Source organism: Microcebus murinus, unplaced genomic scaffold (assembly GCF_040939455.1).
Source record: "Microcebus murinus isolate Inina unplaced genomic scaffold, M.murinus_Inina_mat1.0 scaf013_hap2_Mmur4.0, whole genome shotgun sequence".
Classification (NCBI taxonomy): Eukaryota; Metazoa; Chordata; class Mammalia; order Primates; family Cheirogaleidae; genus Microcebus; species Microcebus murinus.
In genome coordinates, this window is record NW_027438959.1 from 525288 (window position 1) to 545553 (window position 20266).

General features: G+C 62.6%; 4 non-coding genes and 1 pseudogene across 4 annotated transcripts; all 5 read left to right on the forward strand.

The window, feature by feature from the left end:
• The first annotated feature begins 3791 nt into the window (after positions 1 to 3791).
• LOC142867141 (uncharacterized) lies at positions 3792 to 3910 on the forward strand (annotated as a pseudogene).
• A 3789-nt stretch (positions 3911 to 7699) lies between these two features.
• Positions 7700 to 7818, forward strand: LOC142867122 (5S ribosomal RNA). The gene has a single exon (XR_012916853.1). It is a non-coding gene; the product is annotated as a 5S ribosomal RNA (ribosomal RNA).
• A 3791-nt stretch (positions 7819 to 11609) lies between these two features.
• LOC142867124 (5S ribosomal RNA) lies at positions 11610 to 11728 on the forward strand. Its single transcript, XR_012916855.1, has one exon. It is a non-coding gene; the product is annotated as a 5S ribosomal RNA (ribosomal RNA).
• Positions 11729 to 15526: 3798 nt separating this feature from the next.
• Positions 15527 to 15645, forward strand: LOC142867125 (5S ribosomal RNA). Its single transcript, XR_012916856.1, has one exon. It is a non-coding gene; the product is annotated as a 5S ribosomal RNA (ribosomal RNA).
• Positions 15646 to 19428: 3783 nt separating this feature from the next.
• LOC142867126 (5S ribosomal RNA) lies at positions 19429 to 19547 on the forward strand. The gene has a single exon (XR_012916857.1). It is a non-coding gene; the product is annotated as a 5S ribosomal RNA (ribosomal RNA).
• The last annotated feature ends 719 nt before the right edge of the window (positions 19548 to 20266 follow it).

Sequence of the window (20266 nt, forward strand, 5' to 3'; positions counted from 1 at the left end):
GCTGCTTTTTTTTTTTTTTTTTTTTTGCCTCTTGTTCTGTCCCCTTTCTGGGAGCGCGGCGGCGGCCCGGGGTGGGGGTCACCCCCACCCTCAGCGCCCGCGCGGTGCCTGGCGCCCCAGCCCGCACCGTGGGGCCTCCTCTTGTCCCAAGCCGCGACACCGCCGCCACGCGGCAGCATGCGTGGCATCTGGACTGTCAGGTCTCAGACCAAAGGTCTGCTCTGTGGGAACCGACACGCTGGAGGAAACCTTGAGAGTCTGAGAGGGGAGGGAGTTCCAGAAGAAGGCCAGGATGTCATTTTGAGGGAGTATGTGACCAGAACTCGTCCCGTTGCTTTTGGGGTTCTATGGGCTACACGCAGGAATCTTTGGTGGTGGCACCTGATGTTGGGGGATCCGGAGTCACACCCAGACCTGCTCCACAGGCCTCCTTTTACTTTTCTCTTCGGATTCATTATTTTTAAAAAGTGTCTCTTACCTCTAGGATTGCATTTTCTTTTCTCTCTCTTTTCAAGCAGATGATGGGAGTACAAGTATTCAGGTGACATGTGTTGCCCGTGCCGCCCTCCCCCCTGTGTTCTTTTTTTTTTATTTTTTGAGACAGAGTCTCGTTTTGCTGCCCAGGCTAGAGTGAGTGCCATGGCGTCAGCCTAGCTCACAGCAACCTGAATCTCCGGGCTCAAGCAATCCTGCTGCCTCAGCCTCCCGAGTAGTTGGGACTACAGGCATGCACCACCACGCCCGGCTGTGTTTCTCTATATGTATTAGTTGGCCAATTAATTTCTTTCTATTTTTAGTAGAGACGGGGTCTCGCTCTTGCTCAGGCTGGTTTCGAACTCCTGACCTGGAGCAATCCGCCCGCCTCGGCCTCCCAGAGAGCTAGGATTACAGGCGTGAGCCACCGCGCCCGGCCCCCCCTGTGTTCTTATTCATATACCTCTCATGTTGTTCCAGCGTATTGTGGGGGTACCAATGTTAAGGTCGGGTGCCTTGCCCTCTCCAAGCCTCCCCCCTCGGGTCAGAGCTTCAAGTGCGCCCATCCCCCAGTCGGTGCGCACCCACCCCATGCCTAATGGATGTGTATGCCCCTCCCCTCCCCCCACCCGCCCGACACCCACCCGATGAAGGTGATTCCTCTCTGTCCACTTAGGTGTCCATCCGTTCGTACCAATTTGCTGGTGAGCGCGCTCACGTGGTGCTCGTGTGTCCATTCTTGGGATACTTGGCTTACTGGAACGGGTTCCAGCTCTGGCCAGGAGAACACGAGAGGCGCCCTCTCACCGCTGCTCCTCACAGCCGAATGGCACTCCGTGGTGTCCACGCGCCACATTTTATTGATGCACTCCTGGATGGATGGGCACTCGGGTCGCTTCCACGTCTTTGGGATTGTGAATTGTGCCCTAACTGTAACCCTAACCCTTACCCAGCCCGTCTCCTCTGCCCCTGCCTGACGCACTCCTCCCCGGCCAGGCCCGTCACTGTCCTGGGCCCCCGCCTGACCGGCTCCTCCACGCCCGGCCTGTCACCGTCCTCTGCCCCTGCCTGACACGCTCCTTCCCCCCCGGCCTCTCACCGTCCTCGGCCCCTGCCTGACCGGCTCCTCCGTCGCCTGGGCCTTCCAAGGGCTTGGTGTGGATGCTGCTACCAGGAAGCCCTCCAGAAACCCGGCAGCAGGGTGGCCGCAGCAGTCTCCAGCAGCCGTCCCTAAGTCGCGTGAGTGCGGGGGACGTGCCCCCGCTGTGCCGCGGGGGCCCAGCCTGGTGTCTTCCCTGAGGCCCTGCGGCTGCCGGCTGGGCTGCCGCTCCCCGCAAGGGGAGAGCCGCGGAGGTGGGGACCGCCTCCTGATGGGGACGTACACGCAGCTCTCCACGTCGGATTCCGGGGCTCTCTGTCCTGCCCGAAGGCCCAGCTGGCCTGCGGGTCCTTAGAGTGGCAAAAACCTCCGAAAACTGAGACTGAGGGTCCGGTGGGTGTCTGCACTTTTGTGCTGGGCACCCCAGGGAGGCCCGGGGGCTGGCTGGACAACGTGGTCTGCTGGGCGGGTGGGGGGTGTTGGAGGAGCAACTGATGCCCTTTGCACTTTGGGTAGCAAGAGTCTGAGGTGTCTCTGAGCCCTGTGCCCTGTGGGGGCGGGGCGGGGGGGAGGAGGAGGAGGAGGAGGAGGAGGAGGAGGTGGGAAGGGCCGGGACCTGCAGTCCTGTTCCCGGGGGTGGCACGGCAAGTGGCTTCTTCCACAGGCTGCTTGGCCTGGGCTCCCTGCACCTGGGCCTTTGGAGGACCGGCCCTGTGCTTGCCAACACTTCCTGCAGGGACCCAGAGCTGGGAGGTGGCATCTCTCAGCCCTGGGTCGGGCAGAGCCCCAGCGGGCCATGCCCACAACCTCTCTCAGCACCGGTCCCCCAGAAGGCTCCTTTGGGACCAGGATTCTCTTGCGGTGACTCTTTAAGGTCTGGCCCCTGGATGGAGGGGCACCAGGAGTAGAGGAGCAGGAAGGGGAAGGGGGTGGCCATGCGAGGGGACACTTTGAGGCCAAGTCCCAGCTTCAGCCTGATCCTCCTGGGAACCCCGCTCTGAGACAAGGAGCCGGGCTTCGCATTCCCACAGCAGCCAGTCGTGGGCTGAGGACACCTGGGGCGTTGGGAACTCCCTGGCTTCTCCTTGGTTTAACGTCTAGAGCTGCTTGTGAATCGCGCCGCCACACACACCCGAGCGCAGGTGTCTTCCGCACAGACTGCGGGCCTCGCTCTTCTGAATGCCGCTAGCTCGCCACCCACCCACGGGTGAACCTGGTCAGGGTGCTTTCTCTCAGGGGCAGACTCTTTTCCGGGCGGGCTACCGGTGTCTCTGTTTGCTCGTTTCTTTCTTCCATTTCGGGAAAGTCTTCCTTGCTGGCTGTGGAAATCTCCTATGCCTTCCCTCGCCTATTCTGTCAGCTTTAAAATTCTCTTTCAGTTGCCACCCTCACAGATGGATTAGGAAACTCTTTCCGGTGCACTCATTAGTGAAATGACCTCCAGGAAGCTGGAATCCAATATCTAATGGCCGATTTTTAGCGAGTCCACACGCCAGGGTGGTCGGGGTCCAATGCAGCCCCGGCCAGGCCCAGGCCCCTTGGACTGGGCCACAGGAGGACACGGAGGAGGTTCCCAGCCCCCACGAAGCGGTGCCGGCAGTTCTCCACGGGCTTGGGCGTTTTCCAGAGGTAGGAGATGGAGGGGACTGATTTCTTCAGCGCCCCCCAAACCACGCCACCCCACCCCACCCATGGGACACATCCCCAGAGAGAGACGCCCCATACACTGGCTGTGCCCCAGCCCTGGCCCGGGGGAATAGGCGGCAGCCCACCCACAGGGCGAGGGGGGGGGCGCAGCTGAAAGGGGTTGTGGGGGAGGGCGGCCCCTGGCTGGTGTCAAAGGGCGAGCGTCCCGTGCGTGCGCAGTCAGCGGCAGGCAGCGACGCGCTGGGGGTGGGCAGCGGGTAGGTGAAGGAGGCCGGGCGAGGAGACGAGGGGGGCTGGGAGGGCTCCACCTTGGCGAGTCCAGCCGTGGAGGCGCATCTTGTGTGAGTGTGAGTGAGTGTGAGTGTGTGTGTGTGTGTGTATAGAGAGACAGCCCCCCACCCCGCCCCGCCCCGCCCCGCCCCGCCCATCACCCCCGTCCCTGGGAGCCCGCGGGACCCGGCCGGCGAACTCAACCGGCCCGGCCCGGCGCGGGGCCTGGGGCGGGAGGCGGCGGCGGGGAAGCCCAGAGAGGCTCGGCTTCTCGAGCGGGGCAGGGGCGCCCTCCGCCGCCGTCTAGGGCCACACCACCCTGAACGCCCCCGATCTCGTCTGGTCTCAGAAGCTAAGCAGGGTCGGGCCTGGTTAGTACTTGGATGGGAGACCGCCTGGGAATACCGGGTGCCACAGGCTGCTGCTTTTTTTTTTTTTTTTTTTTGCCTCTTGTTCTGTCCCCTTTCTGGGAGCGCGGCGGCGGCCCGGGGTGGGGGTCACCCCCACCCTCAGCGCCCGCGCGGTGCCTGGCGCCCCAGCCCGCACCGTGGGGCCTCCTCTTGTCCCAAGCCGCGACACCGCCGCCACGCGGCAGCATGCGTGGCATCTGGACTGTCAGGTCTCAGACCAAAGGTCTGCTCTGTGGGAACCGACACGCTGGAGGAAACCTTGAGAGTCTGAGAGGGGAGGGAGTTCCAGAAGAAGGCCAGGATGTCATTTTGAGGGAGTATGTGACCAGAACTCGTCCCGTTGCTTTTGGGGTTCTATGGGCTACACGCAGGAATCTTTGGTGGTGGCACCTGATGTTGGGGGATCCGGAGTCACACCCAGACCTGCTCCACAGGCCTCCTTTTACTTTTCTCTTCGGATTCATTATTTTTAAAAAGTGTCTCTTACCTCTAGGATTGCATTTTCTTTTCTCTCTCTTTTCAAGCAGATGATGGGAGTACAAGTATTCAGGTGACATGTGTTGCCCGTGCCGCCCTCCCCCCTGTGTTCTTTTTTTTTTATTTTTTGAGACAGAGTCTCGTTTTGCTGCCCAGGCTAGAGTGAGTGCCATGGCGTCAGCCTAGCTCACAGCAACCTGAATCTCCGGGCTCAAGCAATCCTGCTGCCTCAGCCTCCCGAGTAGTTGGGACTACAGGCATGCACCACCACGCCCGGCTGTGTTTCTCTATATGTATTAGTTGGCCAATTAATTTCTTTCTATTTTTAGTAGAGACGGGGTCTCGCTCTTGCTCAGGCTGGTTTCGAACTCCTGACCTGGAGCAATCCGCCCGCCTCGGCCTCCCAGAGAGCTAGGATTACAGGCGTGAGCCACCGCGCCCGGCCCCCCCTGTGTTCTTATTCATATACCTCTCATGTTGTTCCAGCGTATTGTGGGGGTACCAATGTTAAGGTCGGGTGCCTTGCCCTCTCCAAGCCTCCCCCCTCGGGTCAGAGCTTCAAGTGCGCCCATCCCCCAGTCGGTGCGCACCCACCCCATGCCTAATGGATGTGTATGCCCCTCCCCTCCCCCCACCCGCCCGACACCCACCCGATGAAGGTGATTCCTCTCTGTCCACTTAGGTGTCCATCCGTTCGTACCAATTTGCTGGTGAGCGCGCTCACGTGGTGCTCGTGTGTCCATTCTTGGGATACTTGGCTTACTGGAACGGGTTCCAGCTCTGGCCAGGAGAACACGAGAGGCGCCCTCTCACCGCTGCTCCTCACAGCCGAATGGCACTCCGTGGTGTCCACGCGCCACATTTTATTGATGCACTCCTGGATGGATGGGCACTCGGGTCGCTTCCACGTCTTTGGGATTGTGAATTGTGCCCTAACTGTAACCCTAACCCTTACCCAGCCCGTCTCCTCTGCCCCTGCCTGACGCACTCCTCCCCGGCCAGGCCCGTCACTGTCCTGGGCCCCCGCCTGACCGGCTCCTCCACGCCCGGCCTGTCACCGTCCTCTGCCCCTGCCTGACACGCTCCTTCCCCCCCGGCCTCTCACCGTCCTCGGCCCCTGCCTGACCGGCTCCTCCGTCGCCTGGGCCTTCCAAGGGCTTGGTGTGGATGCTGCTACCAGGAAGCCCTCCAGAAACCCGGCAGCAGGGTGGCCGCAGCAGTCTCCAGCAGCCGTCCCTAAGTCGCGTGAGTGCGGGGGACGTGCCCCCGCTGTGCCGCGGGGGCCCAGCCTGGTGTCTTCCCTGAGGCCCTGCGGCTGCCGGCTGGGCTGCCGCTCCCCGCAAGGGGAGAGCCGCGGAGGTGGGGACCGCCTCCTGATGGGGACGTACACGCAGCTCTCCACGTCGGATTCCGGGGCTCTCTGTCCTGCCCGAAGGCCCAGCTGGCCTGCGGGTCCTTAGAGTGGCAAAAACCTCCGAAAACTGAGACTGAGGGTCCGGTGGGTGTCTGCACTTTTGTGCTGGGCACCCCAGGGAGGCCCGGGGGCTGGCTGGACAACGTGGTCTGCTGGGCGGGTGGGGGGTGTTGGAGGAGCAACTGATGCCCTTTGCACTTTGGGTAGCAAGAGTCTGAGGTGTCTCTGAGCCCTGTGCCCTGTGGGGGCGGGGCGGGGGGGAGGAGGAGGAGGAGGAGGAGGAGGAGGAGGTGGGAAGGGCCGGGACCTGCAGTCCTGTTCCCGGGGGTGGCACGGCAAGTGGCTTCTTCCACAGGCTGCTTGGCCTGGGCTCCCTGCACCTGGGCCTTTGGAGGACCGGCCCTGTGCTTGCCAACACTTCCTGCAGGGACCCAGAGCTGGGAGGTGGCATCTCTCAGCCCTGGGTCGGGCAGAGCCCCAGCGGGCCATGCCCACAACCTCTCTCAGCACCGGTCCCCCAGAAGGCTCCTTTGGGACCAGGATTCTCTTGCGGTGACTCTTTAAGGTCTGGCCCCTGGATGGAGGGGCACCAGGAGTAGAGGAGCAGGAAGGGGAAGGGGGTGGCCATGCGAGGGGACACTTTGAGGCCAAGTCCCAGCTTCAGCCTGATCCTCCTGGGAACCCCGCTCTGAGACAAGGAGCCGGGCTTCGCATTCCCACAGCAGCCAGTCGTGGGCTGAGGACACCTGGGGCGTTGGGAACTCCCTGGCTTCTCCTTGGTTTAACGTCTAGAGCTGCTTGTGAATCGCGCCGCCACACACACCCGAGCGCAGGTGTCTTCCGCACAGACTGCGGGCCTCGCTCTTCTGAATGCCGCTAGCTCGCCACCCACCCACGGGTGAACCTGGTCAGGGTGCTTTCTCTCAGGGGCAGACTCTTTTCCGGGCGGGCTACCGGTGTCTCTGTTTGCTCGTTTCTTTCTTCCATTTCGGGAAAGTCTTCCTTGCTGGCTGTGGAAATCTCCTATGCCTTCCCTCGCCTATTCTGTCAGCTTTAAAATTCTCTTTCAGTTGCCACCCTCACAGATGGATTAGGAAACTCTTTCCGGTGCACTCATTAGTGAAATGACCTCCAGGAAGCTGGAATCCAATATCTAATGGCCGATTTTTAGCGAGTCCACACGCCAGGGTGGTCGGGGTCCAATGCAGCCCCGGCCAGGCCCAGGCCCCTTGGACTGGGCCACAGGAGGACACGGAGGAGGGTCCCGGCCCCCACGAAGCGGTGCCGGCAGTTCTCCACGGGCTTGGGCGTTTTCCAGAGGTAGGAGATGGAGGGGACTGATTTCTTCAGCGCCCCCCAAACCACGCCACCCCACCCCACCCATGGGACACATCCCCAGAGAGAGACGCCCCATACACTGGCTGTGCCCCAGCCCTGGCCCGGGGGAATAGGCGGCAGCCCACCCACAGGGCGAGGGGGGGGCGCAGCTGAAAGGGGTTGTGGGGGAGGGCGGCCCCTGGCTGGGGTCAAAGGGCGAGCGTCCCGTGCGTGCGCAGTCAGCGGCAGGCAGCGACGCGCTGGGGGTGGGCAGCGGGTAGGTGAAGGAGGCCGGGCGAGGAGACGAGGGGGGCTGGGAGGGCTCCACCTTGGCGAGTCCAGCCGTGGAGGCGCATCTTGTGTGAGTGTGAGTGAGTGTGAGTGTGTGTGTGTGTGTGTATAGAGAGACAGCCCCCCACCCCGCCCCGCCCCGCCCCGCCCCGCCCATCACCCCCGTCCCTGGGAGCCCGCGGGACCCGGCCGGCGAACTCAACCGGCCCGGCCCGGCGCGGGGCCTGGGGCGGGAGGCGGCGGCGGGGAAGCCCAGAGAGGCTCGGCTTCTCGAGCGGGGCAGGGGCGCCCTCCGCCGCCGTCTAGGGCCACACCACCCTGAACGCCCCCGATCTCGTCTGGTCTCGGAAGCTAAGCAGGGTCGGGCCTGGTTAGTACTTGGATGGGAGACCGCCTGGGAATACCGGGTGCCACAGGCTGCTGCTTTTTTTTTTTTTTTTTTTTTTTTTTTGCCTCTTGTTCTGTCCCCTTTCTGGGAGCGCGGCGGCGGCCCGGGGTGGGGGTCACCCCCACCCTCAGCGCCCGCGCGGTGCCTGGCGCCCCAGCCCGCACCGTGGGGCCTCCTCTTGTCCCAAGCCGCGACACCGCCGCCACGCGGCAGCATGCGTGGCATCTGGACTGTCAGGTCTCAGACCAAAGGTCTGCTCTGTGGGAACCGACACGCTGGAGGAAACCTTGAGAGTCTGAGAGGGGAGGGAGTTCCAGAAGAAGGCCAGGATGTCATTTTGAGGGAGTATGTGACCAGAACTCGTCCCGTTGCTTTTGGGGTTCTATGGGCTACACGCAGGAATCTTTGGTGGTGGCACCTGATGTTGGGGGATCCGGAGTCACACCCAGACCTGCTCCACAGGCCTCCTTTTACTTTTCTCTTCGGATTCATTATTTTTAAAAAGTGTCTCTTACCTCTAGGATTGCATTTTCTTTTCTCTCTCTTTTCAAGCAGATGATGGGAGTACAAGTATTCAGGTGACATGTGTTGCCCGTGCCGCCCTCCCCCCTGTGTTCTTTTTTTTTTATTTTTTGAGACAGAGTCTCGTTTTGCTGCCCAGGCTAGAGTGAGTGCCATGGCGTCAGCCTAGCTCACAGCAACCTGAATCTCCGGGCTCAAGCAATCCTGCTGCCTCAGCCTCCCGAGTAGTTGGGACTACAGGCATGCACCACCACGCCCGGCTGTGTTTCTCTATATGTATTAGTTGGCCAATTAATTTCTTTCTATTTTTAGTAGAGACGGGGTCTCGCTCTTGCTCAGGCTGGTTTCGAACTCCTGACCTGGAGCAATCCGCCCGCCTAGGCCTTCCAGAGAGCTAGGATTACAGGCGTGAGCTACCGCGCCCGGCCCCCCCTGTGTTCTTATTCATATACCTCTCATGTTGCTCCAGCGTATTGTGGGGGTACCAATGTTAAGGTCGGGTGCCTTGCCCTCTCCAAGCCTCCCCCCTCGGGTCAGAGCTTCAAGTGCGCCCATCCCCCAGTCGGTGCGCACCCACCCCATGCCTAATGGATGTGTATGCCCCTCCCCTCCCCCCACCCGCCCGACACCCACCCGATGAAGGTGATTCCTCTCTGTCCACTTAGGTGTCCATCCGTTCGTACCAATTTGCTGGTGAGCGCGCTCACGTGGTGCTCGTGTGTCCATTCTTGGGATACTTGGCTTACTGGAACGGGTTCCAGCTCTGGCCAGGAGAACACGAGAGGCGCCCTCTCACCGCTGCTCCTCACAGCCGAATGGCACTCCGTGGTGTCCACGCGCCACATTTTATTGATGCACTCCTGGATGGATGGGCACTCGGGTCGCTTCCACGTCTTTGGGATTGTGAATTGTGCCCTAACTGTAACCCTAACCCTTACCCAGCCCGTCTCCTCTGCCCCTGCCTGACGCACTCCTCCCCGGCCAGGCCCGTCACTGTCCTGGGCCCCCGACTGACCGGCTCCTCCCCGCCCGGCCTGTCACCGTCCTCTGCCCCTGCCTGACACGCTCCTTCCCGCCCGGCCTCTCACCGTCCTCGGCCCCTGCCTGACCGGCTCCTCCGTCGCCTGGGCCTTCCAAGGGCTTGGTGTGGATGCTTCTACCAGGAAGCCCTCCAGAAACCCGGCAGCAGGGTGGCCGCAGCAGTCTCCAGCAGCCGTCCCTAAGTCGCGTGAGTGCGGGGGACGTGCCCCCGCTGTGCCGCGGGGGCCCAGCCTGGTGTCTTCCCTGAGGCCCTGCGGCTGCCGGCTGGGCTGCCGCTCCCCGCAAGGGGAGAGCCGCGGAGGTGGGGACCGCCTCCTGATGGGGACGTACACGCAGCTCTCCACGTCGGATTCCGGGGCTCTCTGTCCTGCCCGAAGGCCCAGCTGGCCTGCGGGTCCTTAGAGTGGCAAAAACCTCCGAAAACTGAGACTGAGGGTCCGGTGGGTGTCTGCACTTTTGTGCTGGGCACCCCAGGGAGGCCCGGGGGCTGGCTGGACAACGTGGTCTGCTGGGCGGGGGGGGGGTGTTGGAGGAGCAACTGATGCCCTTTGCACTTTGGGTAGCAAGAGTCTGAGGTGTCTCTGAGCCCTGTGCCCTGTGGGGGCGGGGCGGGGGGGAGGAGGAGGAGGAGGAGGAGGAGGAGGTGGGAAGGGCCGGGGCCTGCAGTCCTGTTCCCGGGGTGGCACGGCAAGTGGCTTCTTCCACAGGCTGCTTGGCCTGGGCTCCCTGCACCTGGGCCTTTGGAGGACCGGCCCTGTGCTTGCCAACACTTCCTGCAGGGACCCAGAGCTGGGAGGTGGCATCTCTCAGCCCTGGGTCGGGCAGAGCCCCAGCGGGCCATGCCCACAACCTCTCTCAGCACCGGTCCCCCAGAAGGCTCCTTTGGGACCAGGATTCTCTTGCGGTGACTCTTTAAGGTCTGGCCCCTGGATGGAGGGGCACCAGGAGTAGAGGAGCAGGAAGGGGAAGGGGGTGGCCATGCGAGGGGACACTTTGAGGCCAAGTCCCAGCTTCAGCCTGATCCTCCTGGGAACCCTGCTCTGAGACAAGGAGCCGGGCTTCGCATTCCCACAGCAGCCAGTCGTGGGCTGAGGACACCTGGGGCGTTGGGAACTCCCTGGCTTCTCCTTGGTTTAACGTCTAGAGCTGCTTGTGAATCGCGCCGCCACACACCCCCGAGCGCAGGTGTCTTCCGCACAGACTGCGGGCCTCGCTCTTCTGAATGCCGCTAGCTCGCCACCCACCCACGGGTGAACCTGGTCAGGGTGCTTTCTCTCAGGGGCAGACTCTTTTCCGGGCGGGCTACCGGTGTCTCTGTTTGCTCGTTTCTTTCTTCCATTTCGGGAAAGTCTTCCTTGCTGGCTGTGGAAATCTCCTATGCCTTCCCTCGCCTATTCTGTCAGCTTTAAAATTCTCTTTCAGTTGCCACCCTCACAGATGGATTAGGAAACTCTTTCCGGTGCACTCATTAGTGAAATGACCTCCAGGAAGCTGGAATCCAATATCTAATGGCCGATTTTTAGCGAGTCCACACGCCAGGGTGGTCGGGGTCCAATGCAGCCCCGGCCAGGCCCAGGCCCCTTGGACTGGGCCACAGGAGGACACGGAGGAGGGTCCCGGCCCCCACGAAGCGGTGCCGGCAGTTCTCCACGGGCTTGGGCGTTTTCCAGAGGTAGGAGATGGAGGGGACTGATTTCTTCAGCGCCCCCCAAACCACGCCACCCCACCCCACCCATGGGACACATCCCCAGAGAGAGACGCCCCATACACTGGCTGTGCCCCAGCCCTGGCCCGGGGGAATAGGCGGCAGCCCACCCACAGGGCGAGGGGGGGGGCGCAGCTGAAAGGGGTTGTGGGGGAGGGCGGCCCCTGGCTGGGGTCAAAGGGCGAGCGTCCCGCGCGTGCGCAGTCAGCGGCAGGCAGCGACGCGCTGGGGGTGGGCAGCGGGTAGGTGAAGGAGGCCGGGCGAGGAGACGAGGGGGGCTGGGAGGGCTCCACCTTGGCGAGTCCAGCCGTGGAGGCGCATCTTGTGTGAGTGTGAGTGAGTGTGAGTGTGTGTGTGTGTGTATAGAGAGACAGCCCCCCACCCCGCCCCGCCCCGCCCCGCCCCGCCCATCACCCCCGTCCCTGGGAGCCCGCGGGACCCGGCCGGCGAACTCAACCGGCCCGGCCCGGCGCGGGGCCTGGGGCGGGAGGCGGCGGCGGGGAAGCCCAGAGAGGCTCGGCTTCTCGAGCGGGGCAGGGGCGCCCTCCGCCGCCGTCTAGGGCCACACCACCCTGAACGCCCCCGATCTCGTCTGGTCTCGGAAGCTAAGCAGGGTCGGGCCTGGTTAGTACTTGGATGGGAGACCGCCTGGGAATACCGGGTGCCACAGGCTGCTGCTTTTTTTTTTTTTTTTTTTTTTTTTTTTGCCTCTTGTTCTGTCCCCTTTCTGGGAGCGCGGCGGCGGCCCGGGGTGGGGGTCACCCCCACCCTCAGCGCCCGCGCGGTGCCTGGCGCCCCAGCCCGCACCGTGGGGCCTCCTCTTGTCCCAAGCCGCGACACCGCCGCCACGCGGCAGCATGCGTGGCATCTGGACTGTCAGGTCTCAGACCAAAGGTCTGCTCTGTGGGAACCGACACGCTGGAGGAAACCTTGAGAGTCTGAGAGGGGAGGGAGTTCCAGAAGAAGGCCAGGATGTCATTTTGAGGGAGTATGTGACCAGAACTCGTCCCGTTGCTTTTGGGGTTCTATGGGCTACACGCAGGAATCTTTGGTGGTGGCACCTGATGTTGGGGGATCCGGAGTCACACCCAGACCTGCTCCACAGGCCTCCTTTTACTTTTCTCTTCGGATTCATTATTTTTAAAAAGTGTCTCTTACCTCTAGGATTGCATTTTCTTTTCTCTCTCTTTTCAAGCAGATGATGGGAGTACAAGTATTCAGGTGACATGTGTTGCCCGTGCCGCCCTCCCCCCTGTGTTCTTTTTTTTTTATTTTTTGAGACAGAGTCTCGTTTTGCTGCCCAGGCTAGAGTGAGTGCCATGGCGTCAGCCTAGCTCACAGCAACCTGAATCTCCGGGCTCAAGCAATCCTGCTGCCTCAGCCTCCCGAGTAGTTGGGACTACAGGCATGCACCACCACGCCCGGCTGTGTTTCTCTATATGTATTAGTTGGCCAATTAATTTCTTTCTATTTTTAGTAGAGACGGGGTCTCGCTCTTGCTCAGGCTGGTTTCGAACTCCTGACCTGGAGCAATCCGCCCGCCTCGGCCTCCCAGAGAGCTAGGATTACAGGCGTGAGCCACCGCGCCCGGCCCCCCCTGTGTTCTTATTCATATACCTCTCATGTTGTTCCAGCGTATTGTGGGGGTACCAATGTTAAGGTCGGGTGCCTTGCCCTCTCCAAGCCTCCCCCCTCGGGTCAGAGCTTCAAGTGCGCCCATCCCCCAGTCGGTGCGCACCCACCCCATGCCTAATGGATGTGTATGCCCCTCCCCTCCCCCCACCCGCCCGACACCCACCCGATGAAGGTGATTCCTCTCTGTCCACTTAGGTGTCCATCCGTTCGTACCAATTTGCTGGTGAGCGCGCTCACGTGGTGCTCGTGTGTCCATTCTTGGGATACTTGGCTTACTGGAACGGGTTCCAGCTCTGGCCAGGAGAACACGAGAGGCGCCCTCTCACCGCTGCTCCTCACAGCCGAATGGCACTCCGTGGTGTCCACGCGCCACATTTTATTGATGCACTCCTGGATGGATGGGCACTCGGGTCGCTTCCACGTCTTTGGGATTGTGAATTGTGCCCTAACTGTAACCCTAACCCTTACCCAGCCCGTCTCCTCTGCCCCTGCCTGACGCACTCCTCCCCGGCCAGGCCCGTCACTGTCCTGGGCCCCCGCCTGACCGGCTCCTCCACGCCCGGCCTGTCACCGTCCTCTGCCCCTGCCTGACACGCTCCTTCCCCCCCGGCCTCTCACCGTCCTCGGCCCCTGCCTGACCGGCTCCTCCGTCGCCTGGGCCTTCCAAGGGCTTGGTGTGGATGCTGCTACCAGGAAGCCCTCCAGAAACCCGGCAGCAGGGTGGCCGCAGCAGTCTCCAGCAGCCGTCCCTAAGTCGCGTGAGTGCGGGGGACGTGCCCCCGCTGTGCCGCGGGGGCCCAGCCTGGTGTCTTCCCTGAGGCCCTGCGGCTGCCGGCTGGGCTGCCGCTCCCCGCAAGGGGAGAGCCGCGGAGGTGGGGACCGCCTCCTGATGGGGACGTACACGCAGCTCTCCACGTCGGATTCCGGGGCTCTCTGTCCTGCCCGAAGGCCCAGCTGGCCTGCGGGTCCTTAGAGTGGCAAAAACCTCCGAAAACTGAGACTGAGGGTCCGGTGGGTGTCTGCACTTTTGTGCTGGGCACCCCAGGGAGGCCCGGGGGCTGGCTGGACAACGTGGTCTGCTGGGCGGGTGGGGGGTGTTGGAGGAGCAACTGATGCCCTTTGCACTTTGGGTAGCAAGAGTCTGAGGTGTCTCTGAGCCCTGTGCCCTGTGGGGGCGGGGCGGGGGGGAGGAGGAGGAGGAGGAGGAGGAGGAGGAGGTGGGAAGGGCCGGGACCTGCAGTCCTGTTCCCGGGGGTGGCACGGCAAGTGGCTTCTTCCACAGGCTGCTTGGCCTGGGCTCCCTGCACCTGGGCCTTTGGAGGACCGGCCCTGTGCTTGCCAACACTTCCTGCAGGGACCCAGAGCTGGGAGGTGGCATCTCTCAGCCCTGGGTCGGGCAGAGCCCCAGCGGGCCATGCCCACAACCTCTCTCAGCACCGGTCCCCCAGAAGGCTCCTTTGGGACCAGGATTCTCTTGCGGTGACTCTTTAAGGTCTGGCCCCTGGATGGAGGGGCACCAGGAGTAGAGGAGCAGGAAGGGGAAGGGGGTGGCCATGCGAGGGGACACTTTGAGGCCAAGTCCCAGCTTCAGCCTGATCCTCCTGGGAACCCCGCTCTGAGACAAGGAGCCGGGCTTCGCATTCCCACAGCAGCCAGTCGTGGGCTGAGGACACCTGGGGCGTTGGGAACTCCCTGGCTTCTCCTTGGTTTAACGTCTAGAGCTGCTTGTGAATCGCGCCGCCACACACACCCGAGCGCAGGTGTCTTCCGCACAGACTGCGGGCCTCGCTCTTCTGAATGCCGCTAGCTCGCCACCCACCCACGGGTGAACCTGGTCAGGGTGCTTTCTCTCAGGGGCAGACTCTTTTCCGGGCGGGCTACCGGTGTCTCTGTTTGCTCGTTTCTTTCTTCCATTTCGGGAAAGTCTTCCTTGCTGGCTGTGGAAATCTCCTATGCCTTCCCTCGCCTATTCTGTCAGCTTTAAAATTCTCTTTCAGTTGCCACCCTCACAGATGGATTAGGAAACTCTTTCCGGTGCACTCATTAGTGAAATGACCTCCAGGAAGCTGGAATCCAATATCTAATGGCCGATTTTTAGCGAGTCCACACGCCAGGGTGGTCGGGGTCCAATGCAGCCCCGGCCAGGCCCAGGCCCCTTGGACTGGGCCACAGGAGGACACGGAGGAGGTTCCCAGCCCCCACGAAGCGGTGCCGGCAGTTCTCCACGGGCTTGGGCGTTTTCCAGAGGTAGGAGATGGAGGGGACTGATTTCTTCAGCGCCCCCCAAACCACGCCACCCCACCCCACCCATGGGACACATCCCCAGAGAGAGACGCCCCATACACTGGCTGTGCCCCAGCCCTGGCCCGGGGGAATAGGCGGCAGCCCACCCACAGGGCGAGGGGGGGGGCGCAGCTGAAAGGGGTTGTGGGGGAGGGCGGCCCCTGGCTGGTGTCAAAGGGCGAGCGTCCCGTGCGTGCGCAGTCAGCGGCAGGCAGCGACGCGCTGGGGGTGGGCAGCGGGTAGGTGAAGGAGGCCGGGCGAGGAGACGAGGGGGGCTGGGAGGGCTCCACCTTGGCGAGTCCAGCCGTGGAGGCGCATCTTGTGTGAGTGTGAGTGAGTGTGAGTGTGTGTGTGTGTGTGTATAGAGAGACAGCCCCCCACCCCGCCCCGCCCCGCCCCGCCCCGCCCATCACCCCCGTCCCTGGGAGCCCGCGGGACCCGGCCGGCGAACTCAACCGGCCCGGCCCGGCGCGGGGCCTGGGGCGGGAGGCGGCGGCGGGGAAGCCCAGAGAGGCTCGGCTTCTCGAGCGGGGCAGGGGCGCCCTCCGCCGCCGTCTAGGGCCACACCACCCTGAACGCCCCCGATCTCGTCTGGTCTCGGAAGCTAAGCAGGGTCGGGCCTGGTTAGTACTTGGATGGGAGACCGCCTGGGAATACCGGGTGCCACAGGCTGCTGCTTTTTTTTTTTTTTTTTTTTGCCTCTTGTTCTGTCCCCTTTCTGGGAGCGCGGCGGCGGCCCGGGGTGGGGGTCACCCCCACCCTCAGCGCCCGCGCGGTGCCTGGCGCCCCAGCCCGCACCGTGGGGCCTCCTCTTGTCCCAAGCCGCGACACCGCCGCCACGCGGCAGCATGCGTGGCATCTGGACTGTCAGGTCTCAGACCAAAGGTCTGCTCTGTGGGAACCGACACGCTGGAGGAAACCTTGAGAGTCTGAGAGGGGAGGGAGTTCCAGAAGAAGGCCAGGATGTCATTTTGAGGGAGTATGTGACCAGAACTCGTCCCGTTGCTTTTGGGGTTCTATGGGCTACACGCAGGAATCTTTGGTGGTGGCACCTGATGTTGGGGGATCCGGAGTCACACCCAGACCTGCTCCACAGGCCTCCTTTTACTTTTCTCTTCGGATTCATTATTTTTAAAAAGTGTCTCTTACCTCTAGGATTGCATTTTCTTTTCTCTCTCTTTTCAAGCAGATGATGGGAGTACAAGTATTCAGGTGACATGTGTTGCCCGTGCCGCCCTCCCCCCTGTGTTCTTTTTTTTTTATTTTTTGAGACAGAGTCTCGTTTTGCTGCCCAGGCTAGAGTGAGTGCCATGGCGTCAGCCTAGCTCACAGCAACCTGAATCTCCGGGCTCAAGCAATCCTGCTGCCTCAGCCTCCCGAGTAGTTGGGACTACAGGCATGCACCACCACGCCCGGCTGTGTTTCTCTATATGTATTAGTTGGCCAATTAATTTCTTTCTATTTTTAGTAGAGACGGGGTCTCGCTCTTGCTCAGGCTGGTTTCGAACTCCTGACCTGGAGCAATCCGCCCGCCTCGGCCTCCCAGAGAGCTAGGATTACAGGCGTGAGCCACCGCGCCCGGCCCCCCCTGTGTTCTTATTCATATACCTCTCATGTTGTTCCAGCGTATTGTGGGGGTACCAATGTTAAGGTCGGGTGCCTTGCCCTCTCCAAGCCTCCCCCCTCGGGTCAGAGCTTCAAGTGCGCCCATCCCCCAGTCGGTGCGCACCCACCCCATGCCTAATGGATGTGTATGCCCCTCCCCTCCCCCCACCCGCCCGACACCCACCCGATGAAGGTGATTCCTCTCTGTCCACTTAGGTGTCCATCCGTTCGTACCAATTTGCTGGTGAGCGCGCTCACGTGGTGCTCGTGTGTCCATTCTTGGGATACTTGGCTTACTGGAACGGGTTCCAGCTCTGGCCAGGAGAACACGAGAGGCGCCCTCTCACCGCTGCTCCTCACAGCCGAATGGCACTCCGTGGTGTCCACGCGCCACATTTTATTGATGCACTCCTGGATGGATGGGCACTCGGGTCGCTTCCACGTCTTTGGGATTGTGAATTGTGCCCTAACTGTAACCCTAACCCTTACCCAGCCCGTCTCCTCTGCCCCTGCCTGACGCACTCCTCCCCGGCCAGGCCCGTCACTGTCCTGGGCCCCCGCCTGACCGGCTCCTCCACGCCCGGCCTGTCACCGTCCTCTGCCCCTGCCTGACACGCTCCTTCCCCCCCGGCCTCTCACCGTCCTCGGCCCCTGCCTGACCGGCTCCTCCGTCGCCTGGGCCTTCCAAGGGCTTGGTGTGGATGCTGCTACCAGGAAGCCCTCCAGAAACCCGGCAGCAGGGTGGCCGCAGCAGTCTCCAGCAGCCGTCCCTAAGTCGCGTGAGTGCGGGGGACGTGCCCCCGCTGTGCCGCGGGGGCCCAGCCTGGTGTCTTCCCTGAGGCCCTGCGGCTGCCGGCTGGGCTGCCGCTCCCCGCAAGGGGAGAGCCGCGGAGGTGGGGACCGCCTCCTGATGGGGACGTACACGCAGCTCTCCACGTCGGATTCCGGGGCTCTCTGTCCTGCCCGAAGGCCCAGCTGGCCTGCGGGTCCTTAGAGTGGCAAAAACCTCCGAAAACTGAGACTGAGGGTCCGGTGGGTGTCTGCACTTTTGTGCTGGGCACCCCAGGGAGGCCCGGGGGCTGGCTGGACAACGTGGTCTGCTGGGCGGGTGGGGGGTGTTGGAGGAGCAACTGATGCCCTTTGCACTTTGGGTAGCAAGAGTCTGAGGTGTCTCTGAGCCCTGTGCCCTGTGGGGGCGGGGCGGGGGGGAGGAGGAGGAGGAGGAGGAGGAGGAGGTGGGAAGGGCCGGGGCCTGCAGTCCTGTTCCCGGGGTGGCACGGCAAGTGGCTTCTTCCACAGGCTGCTTGGCCTGGGCTCCCTGCACCTGGGCCTTTGGAGGACCGGCCCTGTGCTTGCCAACACTTCCTGCAGGGACCCAGAGCTGGGAGGTGGCATCTCTCAGCCCTGGGTCGGGCAGAGCCCCAGCGGGCCATGCCCACAACCTCTCTCAGCACCGGTCCCCCAGAAGGCTCCTTTGGGACCAGGATTCTCTTGCGGTGACTCTTTAAGGTCTGGCCCCTGGATGGAGGGGCACCAGGAGTAGAGGAGCAGGAAGGGGAAGGGGGTGGCCATGCGAGGGGACACTTTGAGGCCAAGTCCCAGCTTCAGCCTGATCCTCCTGGGAACCCTGCTCTGAGACAAGGAGCCGGGCTTCGCATTCCCACAGCAGCCAGTCGTGGGCTGAGGACACCTGGGGCGTTGGGAACTCCCTGGCTTCTCCTTGGTTTAACGTCTAGAGCTGCTTGTGAATCGCGCCGCCACACACACCCGAGCGCAGGTGTCTTCCGCACAGACTGCGGGCCTCGCTCTTCTGAATGCCGCTAGCTCGCCACCCACCCACGGGTGAACCTGGTCAGGGTGCTTTCTCTCAGGGGCAGACTCTTTTCCGGGCGGGCTACCGGTGTCTCTGTTTGCTCGTTTCTTTCTTCCATTTCGGGAAAGTCTTCCTTGCTGGCTGTGGAAATCTCCTATGCCTTCCCTCGCCTATTCTGTCAGCTTTAAAATTCTCTTTCAGTTGCCACCCTCACAGATGGATTAGGAAACTCTTTCCGGTGCACTCATTAGTGAAATGACCTCCAGGAAGCTGGAATCCAATATCTAATGGCCGATTTTTAGCGAGTCCACACGCCAGGGTGGTCGGGGTCCAATGCAGCCCCGGCCAGGCCCAGGCCCCTTGGACTGGGCCACAGGAGGACACGGAGGAGGGTCCCGGCCCCCACGAAGCGGTGCCGGCAGTTCTCCACGGGCTTGGGCGTTTTCCAGAGGTAGGAGATGGAGGGGACTGATTTCTTCAGCGCCCCCCAAACCACGCCACCCCACCCCACCCATGGGACACATCCCCAGAGAGAGACGCCCCATACACTGGCTGTGCCCCAGCCCTGGCCCGGGGGAATAGGCGGCAGCCCACCCACAGGGCGAGGGGGGGGCGCAGCTGAAAGGGGTTGTGGGGGAGGGCGGCCCCTGGCTGGGGTCAAAGGGCGAGCGTCCCGCGCGTGCGCAGTCAGCGGCAGGCAGCGACGCGCTGGGGGTGGGCAGCGGGTAGGTGAAGGAGGCCGGGCGAGGAGACGAGGGGGGCTGGGAGGGCTCCACCTTGGCGAGTCCAGCCGTGGAGGCGCATCTTGTGTGAGTGTGAGTGAGTGTGAGTGTGTGTGTGTGTGTATAGAGAGACAGCCCCCCACCCCGCCCCGCCCCGCCCCGCCCCGCCCATCACCCCCGTCCCTGGGAGCCCGCGGGACCCGGCCGGCGAACTCAACCGGCCCGGCCCGGCGCGGGGCCTGGGGCGGGAGGCGGCGGCGGGGAAGCCCAGAGAGGCTCGGCTTCTCGAGCGGGGCAGGGGCGCCCTCCGCCGCCGTCTAGGGCCACACCACCCTGAACGCCCCCGATCTCGTCTGGTCTCGGAAGCTAAGCAGGGTCGGGCCTGGTTAGTACTTGGATGGGAGACCGCCTGGGAATACCGGGTGCCACAGGCTGCTGCTTTTTTTTTTTTTTTTTTTTTTTTTTTGCCTCTTGTTCTGTCCCCTTTCTGGGAGCGCGGCGGCGGCCCGGGGTGGGGGTCACCCCCACCCTCAGCGCGCGCGCGGTGCCTGGCGCCCCAGCCCGCACCGTGGGGCCTCCTCTTGTCCCAAGCCGCGACACCGCCGCCACGCGGCAGCATGCGTGGCATCTGGACTGTCAGGTCTCAGACCAAAGGTCTGCTCTGTGGGAACCGACACGCTGGAGGAAACCTTGAGAGTCTGAGAGGGGAGGGAGTTCCAGAAGAAGGCCAGGATGTCATTTTGAGGGAGTATGTGACCAGAACTCGTCCCGTTGCTTTTGGGGTTCTATGGGCTACACGCAGGAATCTTTGGTGGTGGCACCTGATGTTGGGGGATCCGGAGTCACACCCAGACCTGCTCCACAGGCCTCCTTTTACTTTTCTCTTCGGATTCATTATTTTTAAAAAGTGTCTCTTACCTCTAGGATTGCATTTTCTTTTCTCTCTCTTTTCAAGCAGATGATGGGAGTACAAGTATTCAGGTGACATGTGTTGCCCGTGCCGCCCTCCCCCCTGTGTTCTTTTTTTTTTTTTTTTTTTTGAGACAGAGTCTCGTTTTGCTGCCCAGGCTAGAGTGAGTGCCATGGCGTCAGCCTAGCTCACAGCAACCTCAATCTCCGGGCTCAAGCAATCCTGCTGCCTCAGCCTCCCGAG